We start from the raw sequence: 19,948 nt of genomic DNA on the forward strand, positions 1-19,948 counted from the left end.
TATCTTGGAGAGAAAGAGGAGGACCTTTATTAAGATTGCCAGGTAAAATGAGTAAAATATATTTATCATATTGTCCGAGCCTTCTGCTGAAGTATCAGATTTTACCTCTCAATCAATATCATGTAACTCTGAAGCCTTTCCCTGCAAAATGACTGTTTGTTACTGCACTCTTTCTAACAAAAGTGTTGGGACAGTTGTGCAGAGGCACAAGATTTAAAGAACAGACCATATTATTGATAGGCAGCTAAAGCTAACCTATTGAGGCATAGAGCATTAAGTTTCAGTACTATGCCCCATTAGATTAGCCTCTGCCTGTTCATAACTTGGCCTACTTGGCAAATGCGGTCATTCTTCTACCTAACTCATAGTGATCTTGAGCAACAAGATCCTTAAAAGTCCCTTAGGTTGAAAGTCTTGTGCTGTGTTCTATGCTTAGTGATCCTTTTTTTACCCCAATAATGAAGTCACCATAAACATGTTCCTTATTTTTTTTTCTTTATTATTGTTGTAAATTGTATGCAGGACCACCTTCGCAGTGATGTCACTCAGCACGTCCTGAAAATTCTAGTTGTCCATGGTCCTGCTGAAGATCCTGTGGATGTAGCCATCCTCCTAGAAGGCAAGGAGATCTTGCATGGATGCTAGGATCCTGTGAAAACATGTGCTTTGGTCATGGGGGTAATTTATGCCCTGAACTTAGCATACCCCAAAACACTGCAGTACACTTTTGAGACATTTCAAAAAGTTTTCCTTGAACTTGACGGCCTGAAGCTGTCCCCAAAAATAGCCGGATTGAAATCCAAATTACGTTAATGCTTCACCCTTGCGTAATTGAGCATTATTTTACCTTCTCTTGACTGACTGTTCAAATTGTTATCAAGTGTTACATATTTGCAAAAAAAAAAACTAATTGTGAAAAGATCTTAATGTAGCTTTTATTGACTGCCTCTTGCATTTTTTTTGTGGGCTGTACTCAAAGTTTCTTTTTATCATTATTTGTCATATTTAGTATCTGGGCAGTATTAACTTTTTTTAAGAATGTAGCCATCCTCCATGAAGGCAAAGAGATTTTGCTTGGGTACGGGAATTCTGTGAAAGTTTTTTTTTTTTTTTTTTAAGTTTTCCTTGAACTAGATAGAATGAAGCCCTGTTAAGCTGTCCCCTCTCAGATGATATTACCAAGTTTGTTATAAAAATATGTGAAAGGGTCTTAATGTACAATTTGTAGACTGCCCCCTTGCACTTTTTGTTCTTATTTGTGGGCTGTGGTCCAAGTTTCTTATCATTTATCATCATTTGTCATTATGGGTGCCTTGTCATTATGGGTGCCAATGCATTGCATGGGGCGAATCGCCCCATGCAATGCATTGGCACTTATATTATTATTCCTCGGGTTTATTATGGGTGCCTTGCCAGCTGGGGGCTCTCTGCCCCCAGCTGGCAATGCATTGCATGGGGCGAAGCCCCATGCAATGCATTGGCACTTATATTATTATTCCTCGAACTTTCGGGTTTATTATTCTTCGTTCTTCTTCCGCCGTTTTTTTGTCCTGCTACTCCTCCCACAGATTTCATCGCACATACTCGAGACCTATAAAAAAACATGCGGAAATACGTCGAATCGTGTGCTATGACTTTTCTAAGAATTTCGTCCAATAATTCGCTCAAAAATCGCGAAAACGTGGCCGAAATCGACGAATGGGACTCAAGGTCTCTCGCCCTAAAGAGAGAATCAGCCAAAACGGGCGTTTTTCAGCCACTTTTTCTCTGTTTAAACACTTCTCCTAGCCACAAACGGAGTCCGACAGACATGATTTTTACATCTGGTGAAAGTAGAGTTTGTTTCCTACGCACACATGCCACTCTGACATCTCTCGGTCCAGTAGTTTAGGCTGAGTCAATTTACCGAGAAATCTTTTCCGGTCTCACCTCTCCATTGACTCCCATGTTAATTTTTGGAAAAAAGTCCGAAAAGGAGAAATACGAAGAAAAATTTCTAACTCGCTCCCACGGTCTCATTTCTGAACCCTTTCTCGCCAAAACATATCTGTACGTTCGTGGAAGTCTTGGGATTCTCACAATGTTTTCATTTCTTAGATAGGACCTATAGTTCTTGAGTTACAAGCATTTGTTTGAAGAGTGGCGCTAGAGCAGCGCCCTCTAACGTTTTCATTGACTTCAATGGAGATCTCCAAAAAAGATTCCTGATGAGAAAACTAAATTTCTAAATCGCTCTTACGGTCTCATTTCTTAATTCTTATTAAATATATTCTTATTTGGCCCAGTGGTTAAGGCACTTGGATCATGTGACGTGAGTCTGGGTTCGAATCCGGGTGAGGGTGGTGGTTTTTGCTAAATTTTGGAGCATATAAATAAAAGTAAAAATAAGCCCCCCCACCCCCCCATAGTAACTAGATATTACCAGGAACATGTAATGGGCCTTTATTTTGAAAATAAGCCCCCCCCCCATTGTAATAGAATGTTATCAGGAAGTCTGTACAAAGCCTTTATTTTTAAAATAAGCCCCCCCACCCCCCCATATTACAAGGAAACATGTACAGAGCCTATGTTTAAGCCAAGCGGCAACATCCCGGGCTGAGCGCTGAGGCCAATACAGAAGTGCAAATAACTGCAGTTCACTGGGTGGCCACTTGAGGCTGGCTCCAAGAGGGAGTCAATTCCCATTGACTCCCATGTTAAAAAGCCCGACTTTAGAGCAGAATTAAACCTGTTTACAGCCTGGTTCAAAAAACGAGTTTAGTCTCAATCAGTAAGTTCTTCCTCCATGACAACTCTGGGGGGGGTGAATTTTTTTCTAACTCGCTCGTTTAGATAATATAGAGGTTTGAAATTATGAATAATTATCACTTGATTGACACGTGACGTCACCGTTAGCTCGTCACTCTGGCTGTTAGCCTGTGGTCTGATCGGCTTCACCTGAGCTAACAGGCTAATCCCCGTCACCGAGTACGAGTCTGTGGAGGAGTTTTCACTCACATGTGAATATCATCGTCTGTTGTTCGGCTGATTGTCCTGACGGAGAAGTGGAAGACGTCTGTGCTGCAGTGTCTGTGGTGAGTAAAGTACTGTCTTTGATTTACGTGTCAGTAGTGATGAGCAGGTATCATTATTACCTGGCTGGTTAGCTTAGCTCCGCTAACCTCCAGGCAAGACACCAGCAGTAACGGCGATGCTAACGGGAGGGACGAGAGTTATTAACCCGACATGAAGCGTCCACACAGCGGAGAGAGGAGCGTTAGAGTTCATGGTGATAAATCTTTTAAACTGAAGGTGACTGTGTGTTTAGTGAATATCATCAAGTTAGATATCTAACGTTATGTAAAGTTGTTCAGCTCGCCAACCTATTTGACTACGTTACTGTGAGTAACTTCAGTAATAATGTTTTATTAGATTATTGTTTCAGAAATAACGTTAGTGCAGCTGCTGCAGTGTGAAACTTATTGAGCTGAACTTTATTTATGAATGAACAGTTTACCTACCAGGTATAGACCTGTTTTCAGAACTTACTAACAATTAAAGGAAATTATTGCACATGATGCATTACATTATATATGCAATACTTTTAATGTGAAAGAACTCCATACTGCACATTCATTGTAGTACACTGTTTAATCCCAAACCATATTCAGATACATATTTGAATATCCACAGAATATAAGGACACAGACTTTGTTTGAAAGTAACACGTATCTCGGCAATAATGCCATACTTTTATGTTTCCTGTCATTTTATTAGGGACGGACGGACGAACCTGAGGGACACAGCTGTGCTGACCGTGTTCTGTCTCTTATGGCAAAAAAGAAAAGACAACACTTTTTATCTAAGGTTTATCAAATCAGAATGTAAAAGATGAACATTGTTGTGATAGTGTTAATTTTACCAACCATAATGGATATAGAAATTGACTCAATATTATTAACATGTTGACCAGCCTGAAGCTGCCGATCTCCACCATGTTGCTGCTGCCACAGTGGATTCTGAGGACATCAGGTGTTGCAGTGCTTCATGAAATGAAAAAAGTCATGTTAAAGGATGTTTTATGCTGAAATCATTGTCATATCTGTAGATATTAAGGAACAGAGGAGAAACATGATTATTTACAGATACTGTACAATACAATAATTACAATAATTTTGACACATGTAATATCAGCTGTGTTAAGCAGCCAAGACGGGTACCTACAGTTTATTCTGTGTTCAGCAGGTGGAAGCACCACAAATTTCAGCCAAACTGACGTACTAAAAGAAATAAACATTGTATAAATATATAAAATGTCTTTCTACCACATCTGTAATATTCAAGGGTGATAATCTCTCACAGTGCTGTTGATAACAGTCCACTTCAAGTCCCTCAACTTCTCACAGTGTTAAAACAGATACATATAATAAATATGAGCACTGTTTACAACAGTGGAGATTATAATCACATCTAAACTGTCATATAATTACACATCTGAACTGAGTCTAATTCACTGTGATTTCTATAACAGGCTAAAAAAAAGAGGTTGTAATAGTAATGGCGGTTATACAAGTCTGTATCACATGCAGCTTATTAATATTAACTTATTAAAATTACAATCAAATGACAAAACACAACTCTTTACTAAAGCTAGTTAACTTGCTTCAAACTTCATTAGATGTGTTAAATAAACGGTGAATTACCACAATAACATCAAAAACCACTTGAGGCTTGTAAGTATATGTAGTATGATTATGATAAGAAATAAATCAATAGGTTTTATTGTTGTAAAGTTTCAAGGTAACTTACCTCTGTTCGGTTCGATGTTACGACCGCGACCATCCTGGAGCAACAACACCACAGCGCTAGCCGGTTAGCAGTCGCGGGTAGCATTTAGCCTAGCTCCTTAGCCTGACCTAACCAGGTAATAAGCTCTGTGGGCGTGGCTCAGTTGTCAGTCTTCACTCGGCCCGCCTAGCGTCCACTCGCGCGCCTCCTTTTTGCCCATATATGGGTTAGCCCGGAACTAGGAGGAGTCAGGCCCCGGCAAGATGGCGCCGGGTGAAACGCCCACTACGAGCCTAATTTTCACTGTTCAGAAACCAACGGGTGACGTCACGGACACTACGTCCATCTTTATATACAGTCTATGGTTTAAGCGTATAAATAAGCCCCCCCTTCCCCCCCCATAGTAACTGGATATTACCAGGAAACAGGTAATGAGCCTTTATTTTGAAAATAGCCCCCCCATAGTAATAGAATGCTACCAGGAAAGCTGTGGAGAGCCTGGTTTTTCAAAATAAAACCCCCAGATGGTTACAGGATGTTCCCAGGGAGCTGGAAAAATAGTGGATTTTCAAAATAAAACTCCCAAATAGTTACAGGATGTTCCTAGGAAGAGTAAAAAAAGCTAGAATTTCAAAATAAAATCCCCAGATTGTTAAGGAATGCTTCTAAGACGCCTAAAAAAAGCTGGACTTTCAAAATAAAATGCCCAAATAGTCGTAGAATGCTCCCAGGGAGCTGGAAAAAGAGTGGATTTTCAAAATAAAACCCCCAAATAGTAACAGAATGTTCCCAGGACGCCTGTGAGATGCTGGATTTTCAAAATAAAAACCCCAAATAGTGACAAAATATTCCCAGGAAGTCTAAAAGATGCTGTACCTTCAAAATAAAACGCCCAAATAGTTACAGAATATTCCGAGGAAGCCTAAAAGACACTGGATTTTCAAAATAAAACCCCCAAATAGTTACAGGATGTCCCTAGGCAGTCTAAAAAACGCTGGACCTTCAAAATAAAATGTCCAAATAGTCACAGAATATTCCAAGGAAGCCTACAAGATGCTAGATTTTCAAAATAAAATCCCCAGATGGTCAAGGGATGTTCCTAAGAAGCCCAAAAAGTCTGGACTTTCAAAATAAAAACCCCAGATAGTTGCGGGATGTTGTCAGGATGCTTGAAGGAGTCTGGATTTTCGAAATAAAATCCACAAATAGTTACAGAATGTTCCCAGGAAGCCTGAAAGTGGCTGAATTTTTAAGATTAAATGCCATGGATGGTGATCAGACCTTATAACATGGTTTCTCTCTGTCTCTGAAATTGGTAAAGTCTCTCAGTCACCACTCTGGATCATGTGATCAAAATGCAGCTTTTATACATGTCTTTATCTCTCACTGTCTCACTCTCTCTCCCAGGGTCTCTCTCCTTCCTCTCGAACTATTACAGTCTCTCTCTCTCTCTCTGTCTGAAATTGGTCAACTCTCAGGGTCTCTGTCGTTCGTCTTAAAGGAAATGTCTCTGTGTTCGAAGCAATGCCGGCATCGACGAGCACAAGGCACCCATTCAAAATGTCTCGGCAGGAGAGATTTTCTAGTTATGGGTGCCTTGCCAGCTGGGGGCTCCGCCCCCAGCTGGCAATGCATTGCATGGGGCTTCGCCCCATGCAATGCATTGGCACTAATATTATTATTGCTCGGGCTTATTATTATGGGTGCTTCGCCCCATGCAATGCATTGGCACTTATATTATTATTCCTCGAACATTTTGCGTTTATTTTTCTTAGTTCTTCTTCCGTAAATTTTCGTCCCGCTACTCCTCCCACAGATTTCGTCGCACATACTCGAGACCTATAAAAATACATGCGGAAATACGTCGAATCCTGTGCTATGACTTTTCTAAGAATTTCGTCCAATAATTCGCTCAAAAATCGCGAAAACACGGCCAAAACCGACGAATGGGACTCAAGGTCTCTCGCCCTAAAGAGAGAATCGGCCAAAACGGGCGTTTTTCAGCCACTTTTTTTGTCTTTAAACACTTCTCCTAGCCACAAACGGAGTCCGACAGACATGATTTTCACATCAGGTGAAAATAGAGATTGTTTCCTACGCACACATGCCACTCTGACATCTGTCGGTTCAGTAGTTTAGGCTGAGTCAATTTACCGAGAAATCTTTTCCGGTCTCACCTCTCCATTGACTCCCATGTAAATTTTTGGAAAAAAGTCAGAAAAGGAGAAATACGAAGAAAAATTTCTAACTCGCTCCCACGGTCTCATTTCTGAACCCTTTCTCGCCAAAACATATCTGTACGTTCGTGGAAGTCTTGGGATTCTCAAAATGTTTTCATTTCTTAGATAGGACCTATAGTTTTTGAGTTACAAGCATTTGTTTGAAGAGTGGCGCTAGAGCAGCACCCTCTAACTTTTGAATGGACTTCAATGGAGATCACCAAAAAAGATTCCTGATGAGAAAACTAAATTTCTAAATCGCTCTTACGGTCTCATTTCTTAACTCTTATGAAATAAAAACATATGTGGACGTCGGCCAAAGTCTTGTGATTCTCACAATGTGTTCATTTCTCAGATACGACTTATAGATTTTGAGTTAGAAGCTTTTGTTTGAGGGTTGGTCTGAAACCAGTTTTTGTCTCCAAAGTGTGCGCGCAGCAGGTGTTCCTCATCTAATCAGTGAGTAACCATAGCAACCCCATAGACTGTCAGAGGTCAAGTCTCCTCTATAAATTTACTAGATTCAAAGTTTTTGCCACCATCCGCTTTGGCCCAGTGGTTAAGGCACTCGGATCATGTGACGTAAGTCTGGGTTCGAATCCGGGTGTGGCTGGTGGTTTTTGCTAAATTTTGGAGCATATAAATAAAAGTAAAAATAAGCCCCCCCACCCCCCCCATAGTAACTGGATGTTACCAGGAACATGTAATGAGCCTTTATTTTGAAAATAAGCCCCCCCCCCCATTATAATAGAATGTTACCAGCAAACATGTAATGAGCCTTTATTTTGAATATAAAAATAAACAACCCTCGCCCATTTTAATAGAATGTTATCAGGAAGTCTGTACAAAGCCTTTATTTTGAAAATAAGCCCCCCCCCCATTATAACAGAATGTTACTAGGAAGTCTATACAGAGCCTTAATTTTGAATATAAAAATAAACAATCCTCCCCCATTGTAATAGAATGTTATCAGGAAGTCTGTACAGAGCCTTTATTTTGAAAATAAGCCCCCCCACCCCCCATATTACAAGGAAACATGTACAGAGCCTATGTTTGAGTGTATAAATAAGCCCCCCCATCCCCCCCCATAGTAACTGGATATTACCAGGAAACAGGTAATGAGCCTTTATTTTGAAAATAGCCCCCCCCCCATTGTAATAGAATGTTACCAGGAAGTCTGTACATGGCCTTTATTTTGAAATAAGCCCCCCCATAGTAATAGAATGCTACCAGGAAAGCTGCACAGAGTCTGTTTTTTCAAAATAAAACCCCCAGATGGTTACAGGATGTTCCCAGGTAGCTGGAAAAATAGTGGATTTTCAAAATAAAACTCCCAAATAGTTACAGGATGTTCCTAGGAAGAGTAAAAAAAAAGCTAGAATTTCAAAATAAAATCCCCAGATTGTTAAGGAATGTTTCTAAGAAGCCTAAAAAAAGCTGGACTTTCAAAATAAAATGCCCAAATAGTTACAGGATGTTCCCAGGGAGCCGGAAAAAGAGTGGACATTCAAAATAAAACTCCCAAATAGTTACAGAATGTTCCCAGGAAGCCTGAAAAACGCTGGATTTTCTAAATAAAACCCCCAAATAGTTACAGAATGTTTCCAGGAAGCCTGAAAGACACTGGATTTTCAAAATAAAACCCCCAGATGGTTACAGGATGTTCCCAGGGAGCCGGAAAAAGAGTGGACTTTCAAAATAAAACTCCCAAATAGATACAGAATGTTCCCAGGAAGCCTGAAAGACGCTGGATTTTCAAAATAAACCCCCCAAATAGTTACAGAATGTTTCCAGGAAGCCTGAAGGAGGGGGAATTTTAAAAATTAAATGCCATGGATGGTGATGAGACCTTACATCATGGTTTCTGTCTGTCTCTCTGAAATTGGTCTCTCACTGACCTGGATCATGTATGTTTATATAATCAAGCAGCTTTTGGTAATGTCTTTCGCTCTCACCGTCTCTCTCTCTCTCTTAAATGTAATGTCTCTCTGAAATCGGATGTCATGTAAACCTGAATAATATATGTCTCTCTGTCCTTCGTCTTAAAGGAAATGTCTCTGTGTTCAAAGCAACGGCGGCATCGACGAGCACAAGGCACCCATTCAAAATGTCTCGGCAGGAGAGATTTTCTAGTTATGGGTGCCTTGCCAGCTGGGGGCATTGTAATAGAATGTCACAAGGAAGACTGTACAAAGCCATTATTTTGAAAATAAGCCCCCCCACCCCCCCATATTACAAGGAAACATGTACAGAGCTTATGTTTAAGCATATAAATAAGCCCCCCCATCCCCCCCCATAGTAACTGGATATTACCAGGAAACATGTAATGAGCCTTTATTTTGAAAATAATCCCCCCTCCCCATTGTAATAGAATGCTACCAGGAAGTCTGTACAAACCCTTTATTTTGAAAATAAGCCCCCCCAATAGTAACTGGATGTTACCAGGAAGTCTGTACAGAGCCTTTATTTTAAAAATAAGCCACCCTACCCCCCGATATTACAAGGAAACATGTACAGAGCCTATATTTAAGCATATGAATAAGCCCCCACACCCCCCCCATAGTAACTGGATATTACTAGTAAACATGTAATGAGCCTTTATTTTGAAAATAAAAATTAACGACCCCCCCCATTGTAATAGAATGTTACCAGGAAGTCTGTACAGAGCCTTTATTTTGAAAATAAGTCCCCCCAATAGTAACTGGATGTTACCAGGAAGTCTATACAGAGCCTTTATTTTGAAAATAAGCCCCCCCAATAGTAACTGGATGTTACCAGGAAGTCTTTACAGAGCCTTTATTTTGAAAATAAGCCCCCCCCATCATAATAGAATGTTACTAGGAAACATGTAATGAGCCTGGGTTTTCAAAATAAAACCCCCAGATGGTTACAGGATGTTCCCAGGGAGCCAGAAAAAGAGTGGATTTTCAAAATAAAACTCCCAAATAGTAACAGAATGTTCCCAAGAAGCCTGAAAGATGCTGGATTTTCAAAATAAAACCCCCAAATAATTACAGAATGTTCCCAGGAAGCCTAAGAGATGCTGGATTTTCAAAATAAAACTCCCAAATAGTTACAGAATGTTCCAAGCAAGCCTGAAAGATGATGGATTTTCAAAATAAAACCCCCAGATGGTTACAGGATGTTCCCAGGGAGTCGGAAAGAGAGTGGATTTTCAAAATAAAATGCCCAAATAGTTACAGAATGTTTCCAGGAAGCCTGAAAGATGCTGGATTTTCAAAATAAAACGCCCAAATAGTTACTGAATGTTTCCAGGAAGCCTAAAAGATGCTGGTATTTCAAAATAAAAGTCCTGGATGATGACAAGACCTTACCAGGAAGCCCGAAGGAGTCTGGATTTTCAAAATAAAAACCCCAATTATTTACAAAATGTTCTCAGGAAGCCTGAAAGATGCTAGATTTTCAAAATAATACCCCCAAATAGTTACAGGATGTTCACAGGAAGACTGAAGGAGGCTGAATTTTAAAATTTAAATGCCATGGATGGTGATAAGACCTTACAACATGGTTTCTCTCTGTCTCTCCGAAATTGGTCAAGTCTCTCACCGACCTGGATCATGCATGTTCATGAAATCAAGCAGCTTTTGGAAATGTCTTTCGCTCTCACCGTCTCTCTCTCTCCCACCAAAACGTAATGTCTCTCTGAAATTGGATTTCACGTAAACCTGGATAATATGCGTCTCTGTGTTCGAAGCAATGCCGGCGACGAGCACAAGGCACCCATTCAAAATGTCTCGGCAGGAGAGATTTTCTAGTTATGGGTGCGTTGCCAGCTGGGGGCATTGTAATAGAATGTCACAAGGAAGACTGTACAAAGCCATTATTTTGAAAATAAGCCCCCCCACCCCCCCATATTACAAGGAAACATGTACAGAGCTTATGTTTAAGCATATAAATAAGCCCCCCCACCCCCCCCCATAGTAACTGGATATTACCAGGAAACATGAAATGGACCTTTATTTTGAAAATAACCCCCCCCCCCCCCCATTATAATAGAATGTTACCAGCAAACATGTAATGAGCCTTTATTTTGAAAATAAGCCCCCCCCATTGTAATAGAATGTTACCAGGAAACATCTAATGAGCCTTTATTTTGAAAATAAGCCCCCCCAATAGTAACTGGATATTACCTGGAAGTCTGTACAGAGCCTTTATTTTGAAAATAAGCCCCCCCAATAGTAACTGGATATTACCTGGAAGTCTGTACAGAGCCTTTATTTTGAAAATAAGCCCCCCCAATAGTAACTGGATATTACCTGGAAGTCTGTACAAAGCCTTTATTTTGAAAATAAGCGCCCCCATAGTAATAGAATGTTACTAGGAAACATGTAATGAGCCTGGTTTTCCAAAATAAAACCCCAAGATGGTTACAGGATGTTCCCAGTTAGACGGAAAAAGAGTGGATTTTCAAAATAAAACTCCCAAATAGTTACAAGATGTTCCTAGGAAATGTAAAAAAAAGCCAGATTTTCAAAATACAACCCCCAAATAGTTACAGAATATTCTGAGGAAGCCTAAAAGACACTGGATTTTCAAAATAAAAACCCCAGATGGTTACAGGATGTTCCCAGGGAGCTGGTAAAAGAGTGGACTTTCAAAATAAAACTCCCAAATAGTTACAGAATGTTCCCAGGAAGCCTGAAAGATGCTGGATTTTCAAAATAAAACCCCCAGATGGTTACAGAATGTTCCCAGGAAGCCTGAAAGACGCTGGATTTTCAAAATAAAACCCCCAGATGGTTACAGGATGTTCCCAGGAAGCCTGAAAGATGCTGGATTTTCAAAATAAAATCCCCAGATGGTTAAGGGATGTTCCTAAGAAGCCTAAAAAAGTCTGGACTTTCAAAGTAAAAACCCCAGATAGTTGCGGGATGTTGTCAGGACGCTCGAAGGAGTCTGGATTTTCAAAATAAAATCCACAAATAGTTACAGAATGTTCCCAGGAAGCCTGAAAGTGGCTGAATTTTTAAGATTAAATGCCATGGATGGTGATAAGACCTTACAACCTTACAACATGGTTTCTCTCTCTCTCTGAAATTGGTACAGTCCCTCTGTTGCCAACCTGGATCGTGTGATCAAAATGCAGCTTTTATACATGTCTCTCCCTCTCAGGGTCTCTGTCCTTTGTCTTAAAGGAAATGTCTCTCTGTACGCGAGCATCGGCGACGAGCACAAGGCACCCATTCAAAATGTCTCGGCAGGAGAGATTTTCTAGTTATGGCACTGGCACTTATTGGCACTTATATTATTATTCCTCGAACATTCCACGTTTATTACTATGGGGGGGTGGGGGGGCTTATTTTTACTTTTATTTATATGCTCCAAAATTTAGCAAAACCACCACCCTCACCCAGATTCGAACCCAGACTCACGTCACATGATCCAAGTGCCTTGGTGATCTCCATTGAAGTCAATGAAAACGGTAGAGGGCGCTGCTCTAGCGCCACTCTTCAAACAAATGCTTGTAACTCAAAAACTATAGGTCCTATCTGAAAAATGAACATTGTGAATGAACATTGTGAGAATCCCAAGACTTCCACGAATGTACAGATATATTTTGGCGAGAAACGGTTCAGAAATGAGGCCGTGGGAGCGAGTTAGACATTTTTTCCCGTATTTCTCCTTTTCTGACTTTTTTCCAGAAATTATCATGGGAGTCAATGGAGAGGTGAGACCGGAAAAGATTTCTCGGTAAATTGACTCAGCCTAAACTACTGGACCGAGAGATGTCAGAGTGGCATGTGTGCCCCCAGCTGGCAAGGCACCCATAATAACTAGAAAATCTCTCCTGCCGAGACATTTTGAATGGGTGCCTTGCGCTCGTCACTCCTCCGCACAGAGAGACACATATTATCCAGGTTTACATGAAATCCAATTTCAGAGAGACATTACGTTTAAGAGAGAGCGAGAGAGAGAGAGAGCGAGACGGTGAGAGCGAAAGACATTTCCAAAAGCTGCTTGATTTTATAAACATGCATGATCCAGGTCGGTGACAGAGAGAATTGACCAATTTCATAGAGACAGAGAGAAACTATGTTGTAAGGTCTTATCACCATCTATGGCAATTAATCTCAAAAATTCAGCCTCTTTCAGGCTTCCTGGGAACATCCTGTTACTATTTGTGGATTTTATTTTGAAAATCCAGAATCCTTCAGGCTTCCTGGTAAGGTCTTGCGTTCATCCAGGACTTTTATTTTGGTACAGCATCTTTTAGACTTCCTGGGAACATCCTGTAACCACCTTGGGGTTTTATTTTGAAAATCAAGTGTCTTTCAGGCTTCCTGGGAACATTCTGTTACTATTTGGGAGTTTTATTTTGAAAGTCCACTCATTTTCAGGCTTCCTGGAACAATTCTATAACTATTTGGGGGTTTTATTTAGAAAATCCAGTGTCTTTCCGGCTCCCTGGGAACATCCTGTAACTATTTGGGCATTTTATTTTGAAAGTCCAGCTTTTTTTAGGCTTCTTAGAAACATTCCTTAACAATCTGGGGATTTTATTTTGAAATTCTAGCTTTTTTTTACTCTACCTAGGAACATCCTGTAACTATTTGGGAGTTTTATTTTTGAAAATCCACTATTTTTCCAGTTCCCTGGGAACATCCTGTAACCATCTGGGGGTTTTATTTTCAAAAACCAGGCTCTGTACAGCTTTCCTGTTAGCATTCTATTACTATGGGGGGGCTTATTTTCAAAATAAAGGCTTTGTACAGACTTCCTGATAACATTCTATTACAATGGGGGAGGGTTGTTTATTTTTATATTCAAAATAAAGGCTCTGAAAAGACTTCCTAGTAACATTCTATTATAATGGGGGGGGGGCTTATTTTCAAAATAAAGGCCCATTACATGTTCCTGGTAACATCCAGTTACTATGGGGGGGGGTGGGGGGGCTTATTTTTACTTTTATTTATATGCTCCAAAAATTAGCTAAAACCACCACCCTCACCCGGATTTGAACCCAGACTTACGTCACATGATCCGAGTGCCTTAACCACTGGGCCAAAGCGGATGGTGGCAAAAACTTTGAATCTAGTAAATTTATAGAGGAGACTTGACCTCTGACAGTCTATGGGGTTGCTATGGTTACTCACTGATTAGATGAGGAACACCTGCTGCGCGCACACTTTGGAGACAAAAACTGGTTTCAGACCAACCCTCAAACAAAAGCTTCTAACTCAAGATCTATAAGTCGTATCTGAGAAATGAACACATTGTGAGAATCACAAGACTTTGGCCGACGTCCACATATGTTTTTATTTCATAAGAGTTAAGAAATGAGACCGTAAGAGCGATTTAGAAATGTAGTTTTCTCATCAGGAATCTTTTTTGGCCCTTGCCATTGAAGTCCATTCAAAAGTTAGAGGGCGCTGCTCTAGCGCCACTCTTCAAACAAATGCTTGTAACTCAAAAACTATAGGTCCTATCTAAGAAATGAAAACATTTTGAGAATCCCAAGACTTCCACGAACGTACAGATATGTTTTGGCGGGAGAAAGTTCAGAAATGAGACCGTGGGAGCGAGTTAGAAATTTTTCTTCGTATTTCTCCTTTCTGACTTTTTTTCCAAAAATTAACATGGGAGTCAATGGAGACGTGAGACCGGAAAAGATTTCTCGGTAAATTGACTCAGCCTAAACTACTGGACCGAGAGATGTCAGAGTGGCATGTGTGCGTAGGAAACAAACTCTACTTTCACCAGATGTAAAAATCATGTCTGTCGGACTCCGTTTGTGGCTAGGAGAAGTGTTTAAACAGAGAAAAAGTGGCTGAAAAACGCCCGTTTTGGCCGATTCTCTCTTCAGGGCGAGAGACCTTGAGTCCCATTCGTCGATTTCGGCCGCGTTTTCGCGATTTTTGAGCGAATTATTGGACGAAATTCTTAGAAAAGTCATAGCACAGGATTCGACGTATTTCCGCATGTTTTTTTATAGGTCTCGAGTATGTGCGACGAAATCTGTGGGAGGAGTAGCGGGACGAAAATTTACGGAAGAAGAACTAAGAAAAACTAGAAAATCTCTCCTGCCGAGACATTTTGAATGGGTGCCTTGTGCTCGTCGCCGATGCTCGCGTACAGAGAGACATTTCCTTTAAGACGAAGGACAGAGACCCTGAGAGTTGACCAATTTCAGAGAGAGAGAGAGAGAGAGAGAGAGAGAGAGAGACTGTAATAGTTCGAGAGGAAGGAGAGAGACCCTGGGAGAGAGAGTGAGACAGTGAGAGAGAAAGACATGTATAAAAGCTGCATTTTGATCACATGATCCAGAGTGGTGACTGAGAGACTTGACCAATTTCAGAGACAGAGAGAAACCATGTTATAAGGTCTAATCACCATCCATGGGATTTCATTTTAAATATTCAGCCTCCTTCAGGCTTCCTGGGAACATCCTGTAAACATCTGGGGATTTTATTTTAAAAATTCAGCCTCCTTCAGGCTTGCTGGGAACATCCTGTAACTATTTGTGGATTTTATTTTGAAAGTCCACTCTTTTTCTGGCTCCCTGGGAACATCCCTTAACCATCTGGGGATTTTATTTTAAAAATCCAGCATCTCTTAGGCTTCCTGGGAACATTCTGTAACTATTTGGGAGTTTTATTTTGAAAGTCCACTCTTTTACCGGCTCCCTGGGAACATCCTGTAACCATCTGGGGGTTTTATTTTGAAAATGCAGTGTATTTTAGGCTTCCTGGAAACATTCTGTAACTATTTGGGGGTTTTATTTTGAAAATCCAGCATGTTTCAGGCTTCCTGGGAACATTTTGTAAATAATTGGGGTTTTTATTTTGAAAATCCAGACTCCTTCGGGCTTCCTGGTAAGGTCTTGTCATCATCCAGGACTTTTATTTTGAAATACCAGCATCTTTTAGGCTTCCTGGAAACATTCTGTTACTATTTGGGAGTTTTATTTTGAAAGTCCACTCTTTTTCCGGCTCCCTGGGAACATCCTGTAACCATCTGGGGGTTTTATTTTGAAAATCCAGTGTCTTTCAGGCTTCCTGAAAACATTCTGTAACTATTTGGGGGGTTTATTTTGAAAATCCAGTGTCTTTCAGGCTTCCTGAAACCATTCTGTAACTATTTGGGGGGTTTATTTTGAAAATCCAGCGTCTTTCAGGCTTCCTGGGAACATTCTGTAACTATTTGGGAGTTTTATTTTGAAAGTCCACGTTTTTTCCAGGCTCCCTGGGAACATCCTGTAACTATTTGGACATTTTATTTTGAAAGTCCAGCTTTTTTTAGGCTTCTTAGAAACATTCCTTAACAATTTGGGGATTTTATTTTGAAATTCTAGCTTTTTTTTACTCTTCCTAGGAACATCCTGTAACTATTTGGGAGTTTTATTTTGAAAATCCACTATTTTTCCAGCTCCCTGGGAACATCCTGTAACCATCTGGGGGTTTTATTTTGAAAAACCAGGCTCTGTACAGCTTTCCTGGTAGCATTCTATTACTATGGGGGGGCTTATTTCAAAATAAAGGCCATGTACAGACTTCCTGGTAACATTCTATTACAATGGGGGAGGGTTGTTTATTTTTATATTCAAAATATAGGCTCTGTATAGACTTCCTAGTAACATTCTATTATAATGGGGGGGGGGGGGGGGCTTATTTTCAAAATAAAGGTTCATTACAGGTTCCTGGTAATATCCAGTTACTATGGGGGGGTGGGGGGGCTTATTTTTACTTTTATTCATATGCTCCAAAATTTAGCAAAAACCACCACCCTCACCCGGATTCGAACCCAGACTCACGTCACATGATCCGAGTGCCTTAACCACTGGGCCAAAGCGGATGGTGGCAAAAACTTTGAATCTAGTAAATTTATAGAGGAGACTTGACCTCTGACAGTCTATGGGGTTGCTATGGTTACTCACTGATTAGATGAGGAACACCTGCTGCGCGCTCACTTTGGAGACAAAAACTGGTTTCAGACCAACCCTCAAACAAAAGCTTCTAACTCAAAATCTATAAGTCGTATCTGAAAAATAAACACATTGTGAGAATCGCAAGACTTTGGCCGACGTCCACATATGTTTATATTTTATAAGAGTTAAGAAATGAGACCGTAAGAGCGATTTAGAAATTTAGTTTTCTCATCAGGAATCTTTTTTGTTGATCTCCATTGAAGTCAATGAAAACGGTAGAGGGCGCTGCTCTAGCGCCACTCTTCAAACAAATGCTTGTAACTCAAAAACTATAGGTCCTATCTGAAAAATGAAAACATTGTGAGAATCCCAAGACTTCCACGAACGTACAGATATGTTTTGGCGAGAAAGGGTTCAGAAATGAGACCGTGGGAGCGAGTTAGAAATTTTTCTTCGTATTTCTCCTTTTCGGACTTTTTTCCCAAAATTAACATGGGAGTCAATGGAGAGGTGAGACCGGAAAAGATTTCTCGGTAAATTGACTCAGCCTAAACTACTGGACCGAGAGATGTCAGAGTGGCATGTGTGCGTAGGAAACAAACTCTACTTTCACCAGATGTAAAAATCATGTCTGTCGGACTCCGTTTGTGGCTAGGAGAAGTGTTTAAACAGAGAAAAAGTGGCTGAAAAACGCCCGTTTTTGTCGATTCTCTCTTTAGGGCGAGAGACCTTGAGTCCCATTCGTCGGTTTTGGCCGCGTTTTCGCGATTTTTGAGCGAATTATTGGACGAAATTCTTAGAAAAGTCATAGCACAGGATTCGACGTATTTCCGCATGTATTTTTATAGGTCTCGAGTATGTGCGACGAAATCTGTGGGAGGAGTAGCGGGACGAAAATTTACGGAAGAAGAACTAAGAAAAATAAACGCAAAATGTTCGAGGAATAATAATATAAGTGCCAATGCATTGCATGGGGCTTCGCCCCATGCAATGCATTGCCAGCTGGGGGCGGAGCCCCCAGCTGGCAAGGCACCCATAACTAGAAAATCTCTCCTGCCGAGACATTTTGAATGGGTGCCTTGTGCTCGTCGCCGATGCTCGCGTACAGAGAGACATTTCCTTTAAGACGAAGGACAGAGACCCTGAGAGTTGACCAATTTCAGAGAGAGAGAGACTGTAACAGTTTGAGAGGAAGGAGAGAGACCCTGGGAGAGAGAGTGAGACAGTGAGAGAGAAAGACATGTATAAAAGCTGCATTTTGATCACATGATCCAGAGTGGTGACTGAGAGACTTGACCAATTTCAGAGACAGAGAGAAACCATGTTATAAGGTCTAATCACCATCCATGAGATTTCATTTTAAAAATTCAGCCTCCTTCAGGCTTCCTGGGAACATCCTGTAACTATTTGGGAGTTTTATTTTGAAAGTCCACTCTTTTTCCGGCTCCCTGGGAACATCCTGTAACCATCTGGGGGTTTTATTTTGAAAATCCAGCATCTTTCAGGCTTCCTGGGAACATTGTGTTACTATCTGGGGGTTTTATTTTGAAAAAACAGCGTCTTTCAGGATTCCTGGGAACATTCTGTAACTATTTGGGAGTTTTATTTTGAAAATCCAGCGTCTTTCAGGATTCCTGGGAACATTCTGTAACTATTTGGGGGTTTTATTTTGAAAATCCAGCGTCTTTCAGGATTCCTGGGAACATTCTGTAACTATTTGGGAGTTTTATTTTGAAAGTCCACTCTTTTTCCGGCTCCCTGGGAACATCCTGTAACTATTTGGGCATTTTATTTTGAAAGTCCAGCTTTTTTTAGGCTTCTTAGAAGCATTCCTTAACAATCTGGGGGTTTTATTTTGAAATTCTAGCTTTTTTTTACTCTTCCTAGGAACATCCTTTAACTATTGGGGAGTTTTATTTTGAAAGTCCACTCTTTTTCCGGCTCCCTGGGAACATCCTGTAACCATCTGGGGGTTTTATTTTGAAAATCCAGCATCTTTCAGGCTTCCTGGGAACATTGTGTTACTATCTGGGGGTTTTATTTTGAAAAAACAGCGTCTTTCAGGATTCCTGGGAACATTCTGTAACTTTTTGGGAGTTTTATTTTGAAAATCCAGCGTCTTTCAGGATTCCTGGGAACATTCTGTAACTATTTGGGGGTTTTATTTTGAAAATCCAGCGTCTTTCAGGCTTCCTGGAAACATTCTGTAACTATTTGGGAGTTTTATTTTGAAAGTCCACTCTTTTTCCGGCTCCCTGGGAACATCCTGTAACTATTTGGGCATTTTATTTTGAAATTCAAGCTTTTTTTAGGCTTCTTAGAAACATTCCTTAACAATCTGGGGATTTTATTTTGAAATTCTAGCTTTTTTTTACTCTTCCTAGGAACATCCTGTAACTATTTGTGAGTTTTATTTTGAAAATCCACTATTTTTCCAGCTCCCTGGGAACATCCTGTAACCATCTGGGTGTTTTATTTTGAAAAACCAGGCTCTGTACAGCTTTCCTGGTAGCATTCTATTACTATGGAGGGGCTTATTTCAAAATAAAGGCTATGTACAGACTTCCTGGTAACATTCTATTACAATGGGGGGGGGGGCTATTTTCAAAATAAAGGCCCATTACATGTTCCTGGTAACATCCAGTTACTATGGGGGGGGGATGGGGGGGCTTATTTGTACCATCAAACATAAGCTCTGTACATGTTTCCTTGTAATATGGGGGGTGGGGGGGCTTATTTTCAAAATAAAGGCTTTGTACAGACTTCCTGATAACATTCTATTACAATGGGGGAGGGTTGTTTATTTTTATATTCAAAATATTGGCTCTGTATAGACTTCCTAGTAACATTCTATTATAATGGGGGGGGGGGTTATTTTCAAAATAAAGGCCCATTACATGTTCCTGGTAACATCCAGGTACTATGGGGGGGGTGGGGGGGCTTATTTTTACTTTTATTTATATGCTCCAAAATTTAGCAAAAACCACCAGCCACACCCGGATTCGAACCCAGACTTACGTCACATGATCCGAGTGCCTTAACCACTGGGCCAAAGCGGATGGTGGCAAAAACTTTG

The sequence above is a fragment of the Paralichthys olivaceus genome, chromosome 5, assembly GCF_024713975.1.
Source record: "Paralichthys olivaceus isolate ysfri-2021 chromosome 5, ASM2471397v2, whole genome shotgun sequence".
Classification (NCBI taxonomy): domain Eukaryota; kingdom Metazoa; phylum Chordata; class Actinopteri; order Pleuronectiformes; family Paralichthyidae; genus Paralichthys; species Paralichthys olivaceus.